Here is a 21,443-nt window from a genome sequence, read left to right on the forward strand (position 1 = left end):
ACATCATGGTGCAGGTTTAGACTGGGGTCATAAGTCATACGATGGTCAGAAGATGGTTTGGTACACTGGGGCTCGGGGATGGGTTTCGTGCATTTCTGATGCCAGCAGTGCGTCAAAAAACTCCAGCCACAGTCATAACCAATTTATGACTAATATGTACCATCACCCAGGCTGGTTGTTTAAAAAAAACAATTATTTTAACGTGAAATCAGATAATTTTTTCCTGTCTAGGCAGATGATATGCACAGTGCACACAGAAGGTGTGGCGCTAACCAAATAGTTTTTTCCAGTACCTTATCAGCATGCTCAAAAATACTGTTTGCCTTTATCATTGACATAGTCATGAAGTGTCACACAGCGAGTCAGGCTGAATCCGGTAGGTGTGGCATATTCTTATTTTTATTTGTAAGTATTTTTTATTATTTGTAAATATATACATTTTTACTTTTTTTTTTTTTTTAAATAAATATTTTAACTTTTTATTTAATTTTATTTAATCAACTTTCCCCTATGATTCTATGGTAGTAAGTACCGTGCAACCTGAAGCATGAAATCTTTCTTTGTGTCAAACTGCACAAAATACGACACATAGTTAGCATCAATAGAACTGGACACCTGATGTGGTTTTATTTTATACACATTCAGGCGTGGACAAAAAAAAACACACGATGCACGGAAGGTTCCAGATGTGACGGCACCTGATAAAACACATGGCAGGTGTCTCACACATTCCTCAGATCTGAAACACACAGCGGAAAACAGACAGCAGTCAGTCATAGAGGGGAAATGCAGGCAGATCAAATGAAGAGGATGTGGTGGGAAAGGTGGAGTAAGAAGGGTGGGGGCACTTACTGGATGTCTGATAGTGTGACTAAGATGCATTGATTCCTTCACAGTACTATCCTCTAAATCTTTGTTCTGCTTCTCAGTAGGATAAGATTTGGGAGGAGGAGAATGAAAGGAAATGATTTGTGTGTGGCTTAGTCACCCTGTGTCTCTCATGAAATCCTTTTGCGCTTTGAGCATGTTAGATAACGTGCAAAAATGCATGCACATCCCCATTTCACGTGAAAATGTGCTGGTCATTTTGCATGTAGATTCTATATTTTAGTCATGTGTATGTGTGTATACAAGCCCTTAAGGTGCAGCCACATTTGAGAAATTTCTGGGAAAAAAAGGCCTGTTATAACTCATAACTCAAAGCAAGCACCTGTCTGTTGGTGAAACTTGAATTTACTTTGAAATCTGCATTAGGAAATCTTCACAGGTTGCTTGGATTCCTACTAAAATGACCTTTTAAAAATTCTCAGAAAAATGGTAAATATGAGCACACCTTAAGGTTCATTTACATACAACTTCTACTACATTGACATTGAACATCTTTTTTTTTTTTTTTTTTTTAAAGATTGCATACAATGAAAAATGCAAAGTGGAATGCAAAACCAAGAACTATAACTATATATTTTAAAGATTCCACGCTGCAAACATTTAATATTTCACATACTTTTGAGAATCCAACACGATTGATTCTTTCATGATTGATTTTGGTGTCACGGCATCTTTGTTTCCAGGCAAAACTTTAAAGAACGCGACCGCACACGTCTTCCCGAAATCGGAAACCAAACGGACGACGACTTTGAAACTCCTGAAGCGTTTCCACTTTTGTGAGCTGTATATATCGAACGTTTAGCCAGCGGTCTGTGGGCATGACGTCTGAGGCTAATCACAATCCATCCGTCTTTAAAGACCTCAAGCTTTTAAATCGGCAGAAAATGAAACTGCGGCCTGCCCTTATAATAAATAGAACAGTATTGTGCCCTAATAGTTTTTGGTTATGTTTTATGGTGTCTGCAGTAAATCTGTTTCTGTGGCTTTTCAACAGTTGTTGCTTCGCATTTTCTCTCAGTGTTTATTGCCATACAGTTGCTAGGGTGTTCTAGGTTGTTGCTTACTGGCTAAAGTCCAAAGATCCCAATCCAAAGTCTTTATGATATTGCTATCTGATATATGCATCAGATTTCCCCTTCAGTGTAAACTTTTAGTTTTATCCCACAGCAAGTGGAAATCATACGTCCATTGACTTGACGTCTGCATGCAGCACTTACAGAAGTTTTATACAGCAAAGTGCAAATTTCAAGCATGGAAAAATCACACAGCAATTAGTGTGAAGAATTCCCCCACTTACGTAAAACAAGCTCCAAGAATACATTCCCAAGGCAGCAGGAAACAACTTTCCCCTTCATGCAGCTTTTTTTTTTTTTTTTTTTTTTTTTTTTTTTTTAAACTACGCCACCCCAGTAACTCTTGGCGAGTTCTTGTGAATTTAACACACCACATTTCACAACGGTGTGGGCCCTACAGCTGCACGTCTCCTGGAACAGCAGCGCAGAGGCGCCGGCTCATTTACAATGTCCAGCGTACTGAGACCGAGCTTTTACAATAGACCGAACAGATGAAGGGAGGCGCGAAACACTCACTGAATGAAAAGAACCACTGTGTTCTTCTCGAAAGCCTACAGCAGCTCACTTACACTCGGTAGCTCTTAAATTAAGGGGTGGACGGGAAGACCGTGTGTGTGTGTGGGGGCATGGAAATGACGTGTTGACTTATGAGTGAGAGGATATTTTGCTTTTGTGTCGAATGATAAATTAGAAGCGCACTAGGAAGGACTTTTCATGCACGGCTGTGACATTTAGGCGAACAGTGGCATCTTCGCCGTGTCTGGGTTCTTCCCTTTTCATAAGGTCATAAAAATCCTGTCAGATGATTCAGTGTTGCGTTCATCTGGCCGGGACCCCACAGTCTTATTAGCCAGCATTCTTGGAGAGACCGCTGCATAATGATGTTTCACAGCAGCAGGGCATGGGAGACTCCTTTTTTTTATTTTGCTGGAATGATTCATGGTTTGGTTCCAGACAGTGACAACAGACACACATTGTGCTGCTTTCGCCGCTTCTGAAATGTTCCTGCTACACGCAAGATTTTAACGCCCGCCACAATGCTACAGTGTTCTGGTTGGTTGCCAGGGTATTGCAGTATAGTTGCAAATACGTTCTAATAGGATTTAAGCACATCACAGTGCAGTTACTATGGTGGAGTTTACAAGCAAATGAAGAGTGTGCAATATACTTATTGCTTGGTATGGCTTACGTCCTTCGCTTGTTATTAGTGAATGTTTTTTCTCGTCAGGTGACGATCATAAATTGCATATAAAAATATTAAAGTTGCACGATTTGAGATATTACTCCATCCTGTTGCACAAATATTGTAGTGCAGTTTAGTGGTTAGGTTTGTGCAATTTTTATTATAGTATATCTTCAATTATTGTAATTATTACAAAAATATTAATATTTAAAAAAAATCATAATAAATAATATCAGAAACATCAGAGTTGGGAGAAAAAATCAAATAATAAATAATAACAGTAATAAAAAAAAAAGAAAAAAAATTGTTATTAACTCTTATTGTTATTTCACTAGTTGTTTAATTTCTGCTCAGCTTTATTTTATTTTAGTTTTAACAATTTTAGTTTAAACCTGTCCAGTTTAAACCAGTTTTATTTCAGATAGTTACTAAGACAACATTTTTATCGGATATTGATTTTTAATTTTATTTCAGCTTCATCTTAATTAACGAAAACTGTATGACTTTACAATATGGTTTTATTTGTTAAAAACAACTAATAATGAACAATATTTCTGCAGTATTTATCAATATCTGTTAATTTCAGCGTATAATAATAAAACTTTTAGATTTAAAAGTTACTGTATATCTGGCAATATACGCCATTGCCTTGTAAACTAATGTGAACAAACAAAGAACAGGTGTATTTTTATAATCAAACATTAACGGCAATTAACAAATATTGTTAAAACATATTGCTCCTTAGTGCTAGGTTATGCAGTGACTAATAAAGAGCATATTGCTGCAAGCTGTTTTAATAGCTAAATAATTGTCTCACAATAATGCTTTTCGTCTGTGTCCTTGTGAGAAACATAAAAACAACGCCCAACCTCAAATGCTCTCATGGAGACCATTTGAAACCAGCCATTATGGAGGACTTGGCTTTGATCTGGCAACCCCCGTGACCTTTCTTCTCTGCCTCCATTGCTCATGGCTCTTTCTCTGGTCAGAGAAATACCTCATATGTTTGTGGAGAGTGGCACAGTAGTATGAAAGTGGACAGACAGTGTGAAGACCATGTATCAGCAGTGTATGTCTTGTCGGGAATGAGCTGAAAATGACTCACGGCAGAGCAATTTATATTAGTGTGCGTTCGGCTGAGGATGTAGTATTACGCTCCAGGCTGTTGTAGTTGTATTGTATTTCTTCATTCACTCTCAATCACCGTCTTATTATTCAAGCCAGAAGGCCAAGGTTTCATTCTGCCCCTGTGTGCGCTTGTTGACTTTTACATAAATACAATAAGATAGGGGGTAACCTCTGAAATTGGGTTCCTGTTAATGTTTTTGTTCTGCTCTACAGGAAGTTCCACCTCAGCAAAAGACAATCCAGACTGAGTCCTGAGGGCTGTGGGGTGAGTGATAGGGAGAGGCTATCGCCATTTCTTTTCTTTTCGAACAGATACTAAAATCTGTCAATGCCAGTTCTGCAAATAATACTGCTTACAAGGAAAGAGTGTAAGATAAAACAGGTATTTATATCATTTAAAAGATGTTTATATATAACATTTATATACGTATTTAATATTTATTGACAACTAATTCACCAAAACATTTTAAGGCCCAAAAAGGTGGTAAAGACTTTGTTAAAATAGTCTGTAGTCCTGTATGATATCAGTGGTACAACCTTGATTTTATGACGCTATGATTATACTTTTTGTACACAAATGACTTTAACAGTTTCTTCTCTTCTCTGTCAGTCTTAGACAACCTTAGCATTCACGGAAGTGAAAACGGTAAAGTAAAAATAAAGTAAAATAATAAATGATTTAATAACAATCAATCACAAGTTATTCTTTACAAATTATATTTGTGTATACGGTGTATATTATGTATATATAAATACATACGCATGTATATATTTAATAAAAAGTATGTTATTTTTATATATTAAATATTTACTTGTAATATCAAATGTAAGAAAATAAATATATAAATGCATTTTCATGTAATTACCTTCAAAATATATACTGTATGTTTTAATATATACGTAATAAGTTCAAACACATGTATGATGTAAAGAAAAATTGTATTTAGGATGCGATTTAATCGCAATTAATCGTTTGAAAGTGCTAAAATGTACTAATATTAAAATCTATAAGGCACTTCTGAAAAGCACACCTCTGTCTCTTTAGCTTTTGTTTCGGAGCACATGGGCGTATTTTCCATTCACTACACGTTTGCCATTTTTGCCATTCATCCAAGTGGTTTCACAGAGGACATCCTCAGGAATTTGACCTCATGACACCACGAACACCGCTATGCCGTGTGAGACGTGATAGCTACATTAGGCCGAAACTGCAAGGTTAACTGAAATCTCTGCTGTTCTCTATCTGTTTGGATGAGTTAACGGACATTGAACAAAAGCCACAAAGCTCCATATGTGAGCATCAGGCCCTGCTGGGTCGCAGGCTTTTCAAGCTTGATTGTCCACTTTGGCATCAACAAAATTAAAACATGAGAATGTTTTTGTGTAAATCCAGCCGTTGTTTTTTCCAGTGTGTTTGCTCAGGTTTTGTTATCGGTGTTTTGTTAGGTTGTCCGAGGAGGTGGGTGTTCAATCTGCATCGCTAGTGATCAAAGACACGAGCGAGATTTCCAGACTTGCTCTCTCAGCGGCGGTGACCTCTGACCTGGGAGAGGCAGTTCCTGACAAGCAACAGGGCTGGATTGTGTTAGGATAGAGAACCCAAAGCCGCCCACTCATTCTCTCAAATCCCTCCCGCGGTCTTTATGCCACTTTCTTCGCCCCTGGAATGTGCCTGAATGCGCGCGAGCGAATATGAGAGAATAGATAGAGGAGACTCGTGGGCAGGGATTCTTATCCGAGCTTATGCTAAAACTAACAGGCTTTAAACCACGCTCCTGCCCGTACACCCCGTCTGGGTCTATATCCTCTATCTTGTTCACATTTGGTCAGCCCCGCTGTGTGCGTTTATTTGAGTATTTCATTTTTCTGTTGACAGAAGGATGTTGGAACATGAGGTTCTTCTTACATGACTTTGGCAGTGGCCTGAGAGAAAATATAAAACAGGAGAATTCAATTAAAGCTCCTAGAGGGTCCGGTCTCTAATGTTCTTCCCAACACAGGTCCAAACAATCAAACATCCAAATAAACTATGGCTAAGCAAAATATGTTTTAGGAAAATTTACTGTAAAATTGGCAGCCGTAATACTATACTCCTAAAAATAAACGTTATTTATTGCCATTTATGGTTCCATGAACAACCTTTTAACATCAGTGGAATCATTCCATGATGTACAATATTTTTTTTTTTTTTAGTGGAAAAAGGTTCTGTGGAATAATTTAGAGAGAGAGAGAGATATTAGTGTTGTCAAATGAATAATCGTTTTTAGTTTACATATATTATGTGTGTGTACTGTGTTTGATTATTATGCATATATAAATACACACACACACACACATACACACACACACACATACAGTATGTTTTAAAAGTATTTACATGTATATACATTTATTTATATTCTATTTTATATTATGTATAAATATATTTAATATGTAAACAACATTTTTCAATATATACGTGTATGTAATATATATACACAGTACACACACACATATATTATGTAAACAAAAACCCTTTATTTTAGATGTGATTTATAGTTTGACAGCACTAATATGTATACTGGCATATGATTATTTCATTATTATAAATCTGTTTAGTGTTCTCCCTTTCCTCTTTTGATTGATTGTTAGTTTAGAGGGGTTTCCCTGAATTGACGCACACCCTTTTGGCAGTAGTTTTGCTGATCCATTCTTTTGTTGATCGATGCTGGCACCGTTTGGCATGCCGTATATTTTCTCTAAACAATGCAATTCATTACTGACAGTATTTCAATCAAGCTGTTCTCTGTTACTATGCACAGCCGGTGCTGGAGAGCCCTCATTCTTGTTTTATGTCTCTAAACGACAGTTTAATTATTGTCTCTCCCCATTCCAAAGAATGGAAATAAACCAGTGAATGAGCATTTTATGACAAGGGCCAAAGGAGACTTGTCACGCTTCATCCAAGTAAAACACAATCCGGAGTACGCTTTTGGCAACGCTCAATCAGTCAGTGACCCAGAGATCACAAGAATGTTCTGGGAATGGCCAACTGTAGCTCTCACAGTGAGAAGCCATTTCAGCCGGACTGCTTCATTTGCAAACAAAATGAGTCGCTGCTTCACATTTTTCACGGTGACCTCTTAAACAACCCTGGTTGCCCAGTACTTGATTGGTCTGCAGACATTATGAACAGGTGATGACTGGTGGATAAACCAAAACGGGGTCATTAGTTGCTCCATATTCCACTGTAGTTTGGACTGTGATCCTCAATCACTCCACTGCATGACTAATATCTTCCCGTCATTGATTACGCAGTAGTATTTTTAACCCCATATTGTTAGATAAACAGTTCAGTTGGGGGTTCTGCAGCCTGATTCCATGCTCTAGATCTACAGCTGTAACTGTAATCAAAAAGCAGTCAAATTCTTTTTTTTACTGCTTTTTATCTTTTTTTTTTACTCAATTCCGTTGTGTTCAGTCCACAGGTTGGTCGAGTGGAATTTATCTTTGGGAATTAATCACATTTGTTGCATTAAAAGGGTTATTTTATGCTTTGTGAGACAAGAGCTTTGAGAGGTGTTATGTGTGTATTTTTGGTGCAATCAGTCAAATTTAGGTCACAAAACGGTATAATTCGCCCAAAAATGAAAATATTTAATCATGAAATCATTCATTACACACAGCCATGTTGTTCCAAACCCATAAGACCTTTGTGCATCTTAAGAACACAAATTGTGATATATTTGGTGAAATATAAGGCCGTAGTCATATGGACTTTCATACTAACTTTCTACTGGCTTTCGGTTTCAGGGCAGTTTGCTGTCAAAGATTACTGCGCATTTATGCCAAGCAGCTGTTAATGATCTCCTTGAAAGGAATTACAGTTTGACAGTGTTTATAGTGTTTTTACTGTAATATGCTGTAGATGGATGGAAGTGTACATTTTTATCATCTCCCTTGTAAATGTAAACGTCTGCAGCTTCTCTTTGGTCACAGGAAAGAAATGACATGTACGTTATTTAACAATTCAATATATGGATTTTCCTAATATCAGAAATATATTATTTCTTGTCTTGTTTTAAACGCGTTATATCAGCGTGCATTAGAAAACAAACCAATACTCTACTTGAGTACTTTGAATTGGTTTCGCGGATGTTTTGATTGGCTGCAAACCTTTATCAAGGTAATATGTTTGTGCATTCACGTACGCGTGCATTGTTACTGTAAATAATCATGTGATTGCCCTCTGGTGGAAATTAATTACACTTCCCATTTAGTACAGTAGAGGGCAGAAGTACAGTCTGCAGGTGAGCTACAGGTAATTGTACTTGTATTCGTACTCTTCACTTCTCCTTCACCTCTGCCCTTCTTTTGTCCACAAGATCACTGCGAGATCGTTTTCGTCATAGCGATGCCTCCTTGTTGTGACATCAGTACAGACCGAAGATGAGTGAAATCAAGCCTCCCATATCGCATGCCCCCTGCATACCTAACAAACCGTGTGTGGTTGCCAAAACAACCGGGGAAAGTTAGGGAGGGGACAGCAGGAAAGGCAATCCTCCATGCTGTCCCGAGCGCTCCAGACAGCTGTTATCGGAACAATGCACACTCACTGCGGAGGAAATAACAGAGTCCTGCAGCCTCAACCCACTTCCATCTGCATTCCTCTTTCTCTCCCTTTTCTCTGCCTTTTTGGCCTTAAGACAAACAAACTAATTGCGATTGAAACGTCTCTTCCCGCTTATCGGCTTTTTGCCCTCATGCACTCGAGGTCTTTCACACATTGTTGCACTTTTTTTACTCCGTCTTGCGTAACCCAATCACTCCCCTTCCCATTTCTCCCTCAGAGGTCCTGCAGGGGATTCAAGGACTCTAACCCATTTAGTAAAAGCTCCCCCTCGACCTGCGTCACTACTCCTCTTTGGCCCGACAATATCTTCTCTGACTCACAGATGCCTGGCGTGGACAAAACCAAGCTAATTCGCAAATGGTTCCTAAGTCACGCGACATAATCAAACGCTCGGTCATGTGTGCTCTGCTTGGGTGGATCCCACGGGAGTAAAACTAGAGTAAATACTATCAGCATTAGAGACCTGGGCCAGGAATAGTGTTTCATTAACACTGTCTGTCCGGTCGTCATTAGAGCGGAGGCGCAGCTGTTTGAATTGTGGTTTTGGCATGGCGTGAATAGAAATGAGGTTTGAATTGAGCTGTTATCACTGGATGAAGTTCACAGGTGTCAGCAAAAGGTGTGGTGCAACAGCATGGATCCAAGCACATTCAGCTTTATTAATAATGCAGGGCCATTAATAATGACAGATGAATAAGGGTAAACAATGTGCCAGACATTTAGAGTGGGGGTAGTCTAATCAGTGTATTTGTAGCCTGTAGGTTTTTATTGTTATTATTACATTTTTAAAAAAAACAAAGACAAAACAAAAACATTTCCATAAATCTACTTACAGGTGTATCACATTAGAAACATTTTTTGATGTTTTTAAAAAGTAGTTTATTATTATGTTATTACACAAAGACTGCTTTATTGGATAAAAAGTACAGTGAAATCAGCAATATCGTGAAATATTATTACAATTTAAAACTACTGTTTTCTATTTGAACATATTTTAAAATATAATTTATTCCTGTGATCGCAAAGCTGACTTTTCTGTCACATTAGTCTTTAGACATTTTCTTTTTTAACTTTATTATCAATGTTGAAAACAGTTGTGTTTCTTAATATTTTTGTGGAAATCATTATTAATAAATATACTACTGTCAAATACACCATATTGGTTAAATGGGATTATTGGATTATAGATAATTACTGGTTACTAAGTGGCAGAATACTTTCATGATGATCTTTCGTCAGGGGCTTGGCAAGATTTTAGGTGACAAATCAGAAAAGAAAAGGCTTGTTATGCAATCCCTTAAAAAAAAAGAGCTAGAAAGAGATTAAGAAACGCACAAAAACGTGGAACATATTATCTAGATTTGGCAACCCAGTGATTATCTACTCAACACCCCTTGACTATGACTAATACGTACCATCCGAAGCACACTAATTTTAATCATTTCCATATGTTAGAATGTATATAAGTTGAGGGTTTCCATCTCCTCTCTTTTCCAAACACAGATGGCATTACTGTATAATCAAGCACAGTGGTTTACACAGATGAGCCACAACCCAAAAATGGATCGTAGATTTGTTCTGATCAAGAAAACAATGCTAAATGCAAAAAATTTAACTGCAGATAAGTATATAATCCTGCAGCGTTCGAGTAACAAAAATAAGCTTGTGAACTTTTTAAAAGGGTGGAGAAGATGCTTAACATATCTTTTGTTTTTGACGTCAAAGGCCTTGTGGCCAATTGGTATTTGGCACAAACTCAGTAAAAGCTAGTCAAATTAAGCAGATGCCAACAAGAACTTTGCGTGACATGCTCACATCCTCAAAAATGAATGTAGGAGACTACATTAAATAGTTCAACCAAAAATTACAATTCTGTTATATATTTCTCCCATGTCATTACAAAACCTTTAATTTGCAAAACATATAAGAAGATATTTTGAAGAATGTTGGTAATCATTTTTGTTGTATGGACAATATATAATGTAAGTCAGTAGGCCCCAAACCACATTTTATTTTGTGGACCAAGTATTCAGTGGTCCAGTATGACCACCTTAAATTCTTACTATTAACTGAGTAAAGAAAATGTTCTTTTTCTGTGAACTATCTCTTTAAATATGGTCCCCACTGGATGCCTGGTGTAACATGTAGGTCCTGAAGCAGAACTGGCAAAACCACATATCAAGCATATTCATTTTCAGACCTCGGTTCCTGTGGAGAAATCAAAAGCCAAAAGCTTCTCTTTCTCTCTCGCTTAAAAAAAGAAAAAGGTGTGCCGTATATTTTCCAGCACCCATAATTCCTATCAAATCCCTTCATTTTCTTCTAGATTTACCCAACTGCTTCCCACCCAAACCCTCCTCTTTCCTTCTCCACTCCTCCACTCCTTTGCCCTGTCCAGAGCATTCCGATCCTCTGCCATCATACCTGCCGCCGTTTCACACGCTTCCCCTGCTGACCAATCATGCGCAGACCTGCTCACAAAGACCTTCGCTGTTACCGGACAGCTCTACTGCAGAGGGGGGGGATGAAAAAACAAGTCGTTGGCAACGTCCAAAACAGGAGGAAAATATTAACACAAGAAAACAGGGGAAAAAGGGGCAGAGTTTTCCTCTGGACAATCCCGGGTTTTTTCGTAAAGTTGGCTCTGGACCAATCTTTCCACTTGTGTAAGAGTTTGTGACCAAAAACACGTGCAACTTTCACAACGATCCCACACCCTACTCGATTCCCCTCATGATACGACAGACAGATAGATGACTCGTGCCAAAGGAACCGCGAAAATGGACACCATGGTTACCAAAATTAAGGAAACACCAAAAAAAGAGGAACTCCGTCCAACCTCTGCCGGTTACCAATCATGCACATGCCGTCTTCAAATCTGTCATTTCCTTCTGAGTCCGAGACAAAAGGCTTGTTTTGTTCACTATAATCAAAGCCAGTGACTCACGCAGACCACTAAATAGTTTGGTTGAATTTGATGCTACTTCAGTTCACATTTAAAGGAGAAGCTCAAGTTTTAAACTTTTGATGAAGAAAGAGTGCTGCTTACCCCTGTGGAGTTCTGTCGGTGGTTACCATGGCATTGTTAACCCAATAGTGTTCAAAATGTTCTTTCTGCATGTTGCTATGTGTCGCTAACCAAGCTAATTAGGTGTTCTGTAAAAGCTTAGATATTCAGAGGGTTTTTCTGAACATTGTTGTGTACTTGCCAAGGTGTTCAGGGTGTTTTTTTCACGTTGCTATGCAGTTGCTAGGTGTGCAGAGTAGTTTCCATGTTGCTAAGCAGTTGCTAGGTGGTTAGGAGAGCTTTTTCTGCACATTGCTATGCAGTTGCTAAGGTATTCTGAGATGTATTTCATGTTGCTATGCAGTTGCTAGGTGTTCTGAGGTATATTTCAGTTTAATGGTAGTTAAGTTGTTTTTAAGGGTATTTTTTGGCATTATTATGCAATTGCTAGGTGTTCAGAGTTGTTTTCCTGTTGCTATGCAGTTGATTGGTGTTCTAAGTAAATTGTTCACGTTGCTATGCAGTTGCTGAGGTATTCAGAGTGTTTTTCTGCACATTGCTACAGAGTTACTACAGTAATCTAAGATGTATTTTATGTTTCTAGGTAGTTGTTAAGGTGTTTAGAGTGTTTTTGTTCTGTTGCTCTGCAGTTGCTACGATATTTAGAGTTTTCCCTCTGTTGCTATGCAGTTGTTTTTGACTTTGCTATGCAGTTGCTAAGATACAGTTTTCATAGTGGGGTTTTTTTTTGCATGTTGCTATGCAGTCGATAAGGTCAGTTCTTCATGTTGCTATGCAGTTGCTAAGATATTCAGAATGTGTTTTTTTTCTGTGTGTCGCTACAGTGTGTAGTTGCTATGGTGCACAGAGTAGTTTTTCACGTTGCTATGCAGTTGCCAAGATATGCATAGTGGTTTTCAACCTGTTGCTATGTTGTTGCTAATGTATTCGGATATGTTGTTTCATGTTGCTGTGCTGTTACTAAGGTGCTCCGAACAGTTTACCCCATTGCCATGCAGTTGCTAAGGCCCATTCTGAAAAGAAAAATTATATTGTAGTTGCTAAGACATTAACTTTTTTGCATATTGTTATTGTCAGTGCTTTGCAGTTTACTGGTTTATTTAAAGTGATGCGGTACCTCTTCTACATTCACGAACCGATTTGAGGTTTTATTCATGTTCACATCACGAACACTGCAGGATGGGTTCTTTGCAGGATCATTCCCATTTTAAGAACGCTAAACAGTCTAACAAATTTTGCTGTCTAACCTCTTGACCTCAATCCCTCCTGTTCATAAAGAAGAAAGCAACTATGTCCTGAATTCGCTATGAGGATTACATTCCCAAAAGAGAACATTTAATTGAAGCAAGATCAGCAGATACAAATGTGATAGGCTGTGCGGAAACCACATGCGTGTGCGCTTCAGCACAGACTGACTCACTCCCAACCACAAGCTACTAATCTACACCAGAAATGTCATAAAGTCCTCCAGCTACAGCTCTGCATCTCTGAGGTGTTTGTTATCTGACTGTTACTACGTTAGTGATGTGTTAGATTGTGTGAGAAATGACCCCAAGCGTTCCTTTTGTTTTTGCCATGTGCACAGTTATACTAAATGACTATACATAGCCTTAGGAAACGTTGCAGCCGTTAATCATGTCAGACAACACTGGAGTCACAGAGACAATGAGAGGAAACGGCGAGTGTTTGTATTTGTCTTTAAAGGTGAGCTTGAAATTCTCAAGATGTTTCACTAATGGTTTTTAGGGAGGATAAAACGCTATCGGTCGACGTCCAACCAGACGAACCGTTCTGCTACAACTCACTCAACACTAGTGCATTAAAACTGTACCAACACGCTCGCACAGATACACATGACTTTTGTTATGCGAGTTGTGTATACAGACCTCACACTGATACGGATGTGTGCTTTCACAGCTGCCTGGCACACACATACACCGACAAACACTCTCCGCCCACTATAACTAGCTCATCTTACAGAGCGAACGTGTAAGAAAAACCTGGCTGCAAAACCACGCTCGCTCACGTTTAGTCGTGAGTGATAAGGGTTTCAGTGGCACTTTTATAGGCTGCATATCTGTGCTCATCTCAGCAACATATTAGCAAATATTATACATCAGTTGAGTTCAAACCCTACATTAAAAAAAATTAAATATTTAGTAATAGTAAAAATAATAGTATAATATATCTACTATTGTTTATTTTTCTGGACATTATGTTTGTCTTGTTTGCATAAATGTAATTAAAATGTATTATATATATATATATATATATATATATATATATATATATTGTGTGTGTGTGTGTGTGTGTGTGTGTGTGTGTGCGCCTATATCTAATACATTTTAATTACATTTATGCTAATAAGATGTATTTATATATATATATATATATATATATATATATATATATATATAATGATTTATTATTATTATTATTATTAATATTATTAACCTTTATCCTTTAAACCACATTCACATTTATTGAAAATGCATTTAACACAAATGTGTTCTGATGCATTACTGCTAAACATAATTTTTTAGATATGATAGTGGCTCAGATTCGAATTAAAAATATCAGTTTTAATGTGATTTTTGTTTTTCACACTTAATCTTAATTCTGTATCTCATTTGGGCCCCAATCATTGCAATCGTGTACTACATTTCTTAAGCCTAAAATAACAAAAAAAAAAAAAAAAAAAAAGGGTGAGCTATTTTGGACGTGAATCATATATGCATGCAAAGACAGTACTAAGAAAACGTGTAATAATTTTAAGCCCTAAATGTTTAAAACATACACAAACAGTCATCCACTAAAGTATTATTATATTCATTACTGCAATTACAAACAATTGTGACCCATCAGTCCAATATACATAAAAAGCCAATTAAAGTTTGTCTTTACATTTTTCGAGTTAAGAGCATAATGCATATGCTCTTTTGTATTGTGAATAATTTGAGAATTACTTTGAGTTACTCATACCGCTTATTAGAAAAATGATATATCATGAAGTAGTAGTGGTGCACTAGAGCTGATGTGTGCATTCACCTTGTAACCAGTCTGGCCAGAGTGAAAACAGGAAACCTGTCACAATGCTGCTGGATATTTAGATTTTGTACCAGACAATTGCAGGGCTTCAAAGTCTCTATTCACAAAGACTGGAACACATAAAGTTACTTAATATGTTCCTATCCTAACAGTCATAGTTTGATGTCTGCAGCTGGGATAAATTACATGACAAAAAAGTAGTTTCTTTCGCAAAGAAGCGGATATCTGTGTTTCTGGATAACACGCAAAAGTATTTGGTCATTTTGTTTTTGTTAAACATATAAGCGATACTCTCTTTATATCATAATAAATTCAATACATTTATGATCATACCCAGGTGTGATTTCACGTTGGGCCTGCTCTCACAAAGAGGCTAAATCTTTTACAACTGAAGAAATTGTGAACATCTGGACGGCTCTCATTCTCTGTTTCTGGCTGTATGATCGTTTCTCCTGCATTCGAGCCCTTCTTGTACAGTTGCTTATTTAGTAGGATGGCCTGGTCTGAGCTGTGCTTTTTTTCCATTTTGCTACATTGGACGTCACAGCGCTCTTAGGAAAGTTCAAAACTTTGCCAGTCATTTTATAACTTTTTCCAGGTTTTTTTCCCTCTCAATTACATGGTCTTAAAGCTCCACAGGCGTCTCTTGGTCTCCATGACAGCAGGACTAAATCAGTCTGCCCTTAGAGCTGTTTTACTTCAAAAAGTATGTTAAATATATAAGTTAAAGTTAAATAAATCAGCAGTGGATTCATAATCTGCACGAAGAAGTCAGGACAAAATTCAGGCCCAGATGGAACGCTTTGCTTTGGTTACCTCATCTGGTCTGATGTTAGGGAAGAATCTGTAGAATTCTTTGGTAAGGTTTTAGAAACGTGTGAGGGAAAAAAAAGTTACCAATGTTACCGTGAATATATACATAAGATGAAATTCAGGCCCAGATTAAATCAGATCATTTTTGATGTGATATGTTTAATTTTGTGTTTTGGTTTGCTTTGCTTTGGTCAGATTTTTGAAAAAAATGGCCCTGCTAGAATTTGTTTTTGTTTTGTTTCATGGGAAAAAAAAGACAGAATTGGGGGATATATTCTGGTCTGATTTTGGAGAAAAAAAATATCTGTAGAAGACTGTGGTAAAGAATTCAGACCCATGTAGCATCTGTCTATAGTAAAGCCTTGAGAAATTATATGAGAATATTACACCTTTTTTGTAGCCAATGGGATTTGTTGAACTGTGAGTGTGTTTATTTTTCAGTAAATCCATTGTTTAAATCTACTAGTTGATCTTCTGTAGTCGATGTCTGATTTCTCACAATCATTGAGCACCTCTAAGTAATCTCAAAAATGTATAAGAAAAAAATCTAAAGACCTAGCTGTTCAACCTCATGGAGATTTAGGTTATTTCTTAAGAAAATCCTTTAGTTTGACTTGGCAACCTAGCAGAATAAAAATATTTAGCAGAGAGATGAGCGCTGAGGTCATCTCTGAAGCTCAAATCGCTGTGGATCATGATGTCATGTGACGTTACTCCGCTAAAACACTTCCACCCACATTCCTCCTGTTCCAGCCCCGTTATTTGGAAATGTATGACATTCAGTCTAATGCTAACTTTCTAAGATGGCTTGATGAGCAGCAGGATCAGAATTCAGGTTCAGCAGGTTACAACCGGTGTGGCTAAATCATTTTAGCGCTGATTGGTGAAGAAACCCGTCCAGAAGGCGTGGAGTGGCCTGTGACTTGTCTAATCAGTTTGATTATCAGCAGGGAGCGGTGGAAAGAGGTGGACACGCGCAGTCCTTCAAGCTCGCCCTCTGTTTTGCAACAAAACAGGTTTGACTAGTGGCCAGTGTGTGCTCACGGATTTGAATCAAAATGGTCAGGGAAAGCCCAACAAAATAACGCCGGGTAATTCAGACAGGCATTCTCAACAGCAGCACTCTACATCTAAATGATCTTAATCAAAGTGTAAAAGGATAACTGGGTGTGTAGGTAATTGTGAAACTGAAAACCCATGATAGGTAGATACAGTACAGTGAATACATTTGGTAGGTGTTTGTCTGGTAGTAGCAGGTGAGTCAATTACAGAAGGTGTGAGTGAATTGTGTGAAAAGGGAGGAGACACAGAGATGTATAGAGATGAATGAAGAACAAGACAAAGATCATCATAACATGGGAAACAGTCCAGCTGTGAGATAAGGGAAGACCTGACTAGCAGTGCAATACTAGTATTCTGTTTATACTGCTTGCTATGTTCAAAAAGAAACATTTTAAACATTATGGAACTACAAAGTGTGATCTTTTTTTTTTTGTCGCATGACCTGGTTATAATTATTACAGGCTTTATTGTTATTATTTGTATTATTGTTTTTTCCTGATTTATGTAAAATTTGGGAATAAAGATGCAATAACTTTTTTGGCAGGATGATTGAGGAGGAAAGAGATTGTAAATAATACAAAAAATTCTATTTAATAATTTTTCCACACACACTGCACTATTATGTTTGGAAACCTGTTTTCACAACTAAAACACCGCTTTGCTTCTTGAAAACTAGAGCTATAAACACAGAATGACAAGATACACACACAGAATTGTGAAATATATACAATTCTGAGAAAAGTGATCATTATGAATTCTGACCGTTTTTACAAAGTTCCATACATTTACTGATTCAGTTTTTAATAACCGCAATGTTTTTTATCTTACAATTCTGACTTTTTATGTATTTATATAGTTCATATTTTACAAATCGTTTTTTATTTTTATTTAAATGACAGACTTACATATTTATTTTTTTGTGATGTATTCTACATAATCTCAATTTTTGATCAAGGTAATGTTATACAGAGGGGCAAACATAGATGATGCTTTGTTAAATTAACAAAAAGTACTTAGTATAGTAGCATTACTTAGTGCACAATAGTATGAATGAAAACTACAAACCAAGCAATAATGTATGTATCATATGGCACAGTTTTTTTCCAGTAAAAAAAAAAAGATGGACACCAAAAATGTAAAAAAAACTTTTATTTAAAAATATCAAGAAATATAAAAATGCTTTGTTAAAAATATGTACTGTTCCTTTCTATATTGTCTGCTTTCTCCTTTTTTTCTACTTTTATTTCAGAATCATCATTTTCTATCTCTGAATTCTGAGATTTTTATTATTCTATCCCATGGTGGAAACAAGCTTTCATAATTTTAAATATAACCTAAGTTAGGTTACAAATAAAAAAGACTCTTATTTGAACAATATTACCAGAAAGATTGATTTTTCTCTCTTCCACCTCTACTATTTTTTCCCCCTCTGTCTTTCTAGACACACCCACACAAAACGGGCCTGGGCTGCAGAAATAGCTCCGAGTTGTAGAAACTCTGAATCATGAACACGCAGGTTCCAATAATACCGCAACGGTTCAAATTCTTCCGTGGATTTCCCATGCAATCCAGAAATATCCACGTCCTAACCAGAGAGCTGCTGCATTCACCGCCACATTCATTTCATATGCTAAGATATTTTAAAGAGGAAGGATATTATGTCTGCTATTGTCAGGAGTGAGAAATCTCCACCCAACAACCAAACACTGCATACAAAAGGCCTTATATAAACATATATCAATCAGTTGTATCAAAATTCCAGTGTAGCTTGCCAAGATACAGATTACACGTAATTAACTAACATAAATAAAGCTAAGTTGCTAAATAAGTTTATAGTACACCAGCTAAAAAAGTTAAAATACCCAAAAAGCAGCTAAAATAAAGCTTTTTAAAGAGACAAATCATATTTACACTTTACAGTCACTTTACAATTTACAGTGTGCTTTTACAGTCAATGTTATTTTTAGCTGTTTGTGGGTTACATTCACAACTTGGTACCATATCTGACATACCAGAGTAGATTCGAGGTGAGAGATTTATGAGTTTGAGGCGTTTGAGGTAACTTTGCCCTCGGTGATAGCGTGAAATGTTTTTTTCCTCGTCAGCACACTTCAACGTGCATAACTATGAAATATGCCAGTGTATTTTCACAAACTGTTCAAGAAATACAGTGAATGAACTTCCAAGTAATTTTCTTTTCCGGATTTGTTACTTTGTGATGATTATCTTTTATAAACATTTATACGGCAAGACTTTTCTTGTATGTTTAGCATGTAATGCAAGCTTATTCTCGTAATAAACTTGCACAAACTGCTCGTTTCCCACACATATTTAGCTTGATGATAAGCTTACTGGTAATCATGGAGGCTCTTCAAAAATCTCCATGGTAACGTATCAAACTTTAACATCCACTCACTGTGGCAGAGGCCAGGAAACGTGAATGTGTGTCAGTAGTAGTTTGTGTTCTGTGGTAACCCTGCTGCCATGGCAACCAGGGGCGTGGCCTCTGGTCAGGCGGCCATTGGGGAAGTACTGAGCAGACGTACGGAGTGAGCTCAACCACCGAAAGCCACAGAATATTTCACCTCCGAGGAATCTTGCGCGCCATTCTTTCTCGGTCCTGCTATCAGATTGCAGCTTTTGAACAAATGCTGCAGATGTTTTGTGCTAAAATTGTTTAGGCTCATTGAGATTGGAGGTTGTCTGAAAATATCCCAGCTCCAAGTTGTTGGCATTTTTACAATGCCTAGTCACCCTAAAACATTTGGGATTTCTCTAATGACTGAATAAGTTTATACTCACAATTATTTTACAACAACAAGTGAATATGTGGGCACACTAGAATTTGTGTTCGCTTGCTTCCATTCATACGCATGAATGGCTCGCTGGACAAGGGCCAGAGTGAGAGTGTTTTTTGGTCCATCTGACAGTTTTTTTTTATAGATTTTTTTATATCTTAAAATAAAATACCTGACAGACTTACATATTTCTGTGGTACATATTTCAAGTGTTATCTGCTGATAGGAAACATACTTGATGCTTTGTCAAATTTGCAAAAATGACTTATTTTTGTGATATTGTGAACACAACAGTATTAATGAAAACTACAAACCAAACAATAACGTGTGCATCATATGCCGTAGTTTTATTCCATTAAAAACACGAAACACAAGAACATGAATACAAAAAACTATTTAAAACAAATCATTTTGCAACATGTTTTATAATAGCATATATACTATCCGAATTCTGGAAATGTTGGGATGTTTTTTTTGTTTAGTTTTTTTTATTTAGATAAAATTAAAATAATTAAGATTTTCACATCTCATGAGCCAATATTTTATTCACAATAGAACATAGAAATCATAACAAATGTTTAAACTTAGAGATTGTACACTTTTTACAATTAAATGAGCTTGTTTCAAATTTCCTGCTCCCCAGGTATCATAAAAGTTGGCACAGCGGCAGAAAAGACTGAAAAAGACATTTTTGAAAAGATTCATCTGGGAGAACATCTAGCAACTAATTAGGGTAAGTGACAAGGATTTGACATTACTAAATGGGCCCAGGAAAACTTCCAGAAACCACCGTCGGTAAACACAATCCTCCATGCCATCTGCAGATGCCAGCTAAAGCCCTATCATGCAAAACGGGAACCATACATGAACATGGGGACAGAACCACCATCATCTCCTGTGGTCCACGGCTCATTCAAATGGGCTGTTTAAAAGTGTACAAGTGTTCTATGGTCAGATGAGTCTAAATTTGACGTTCTAGTTGAAAATCACAGACACTGCGTACTCCGGCCGGTGTGTTATCAGCATTCAGTTCAAAGGCCAGCATCTCTGATTGTATGGGGGTGCATAAGTGCATATGAATGGGCAGCTTAATGTTTTGGAAGGCACTATAAATCCTGAAAGGCATATAAAGGTTTTAGAGCAACATATGCTCCCCTCCAGATGACGTGTATTTCAGAGAAGGCCTTGGGTATTTCTGCAGGACAATGCAAATCCTTCTACTGCTGCTATTACATCAGCATGGCTTTGTATCAGAAGAGTCTGGGTGCTGAACTGTCCAGATATTTCACCTACTGAGAACATTTGGCGCATCATCAAATCAAATATATGTCAAAGACGATCATGAACTCTTCAGGCAGGAATGGGACCAAATTCCAACACCAAAACTCATAACCTCGATGCCCAGACATCCTTAAACTGTTTTGAAAAGATGAGGAGAAGCTACACCATAGTAAATATGCAGGCATCAAATATGGAATTAGCTCATTTTGTGCATAGAATTTATGTTATCTGTGTTCTATTGTGAATGAAATATCGGCTCATGCGATTTAAAATTCTTTTAGTTTTCATTTTATTCAAATGTAAAAAATGTTTACGGATTTTGGTACATAATAAAATAGCAAAAATAAGCAAAGCTGAATTTTTCAGCCCCATTACTACAGTCTTCAATGTCACCTGATTATTCAGAAATCATTCTTATATGTTGATTTGGTGCTCAAGAAAAATTTATTTTTGTCATCATTGTCGCATTATCGAACAGCTGTGCTGCTTAATATTTTTACAGATGCTGTGGAGCGTGACATCATATCCT

The 21,443-nt window shown here is 37.1% G+C and overlaps 1 long non-coding RNA gene across 1 annotated transcript; it reads left to right on the forward strand.

The window, feature by feature from the left end:
• Positions 1 to 351: 351 nt before the first annotated feature.
• LOC122328814 lies at positions 352 to 21,186 on the forward strand. The gene is made up of 3 exons (XR_006247835.1): positions 352 to 376; positions 4,486 to 4,537; positions 20,277 to 21,186. It is a non-coding gene; the product is annotated as an uncharacterized LOC122328814 (long non-coding RNA).
• The last annotated feature ends 257 nt before the right edge of the window (positions 21,187 to 21,443 follow it).

This window comes from Puntigrus tetrazona, chromosome 23, assembly GCF_018831695.1.
Source record: "Puntigrus tetrazona isolate hp1 chromosome 23, ASM1883169v1, whole genome shotgun sequence".
Taxonomy (NCBI): domain Eukaryota; kingdom Metazoa; phylum Chordata; class Actinopteri; order Cypriniformes; family Cyprinidae; genus Puntigrus; species Puntigrus tetrazona.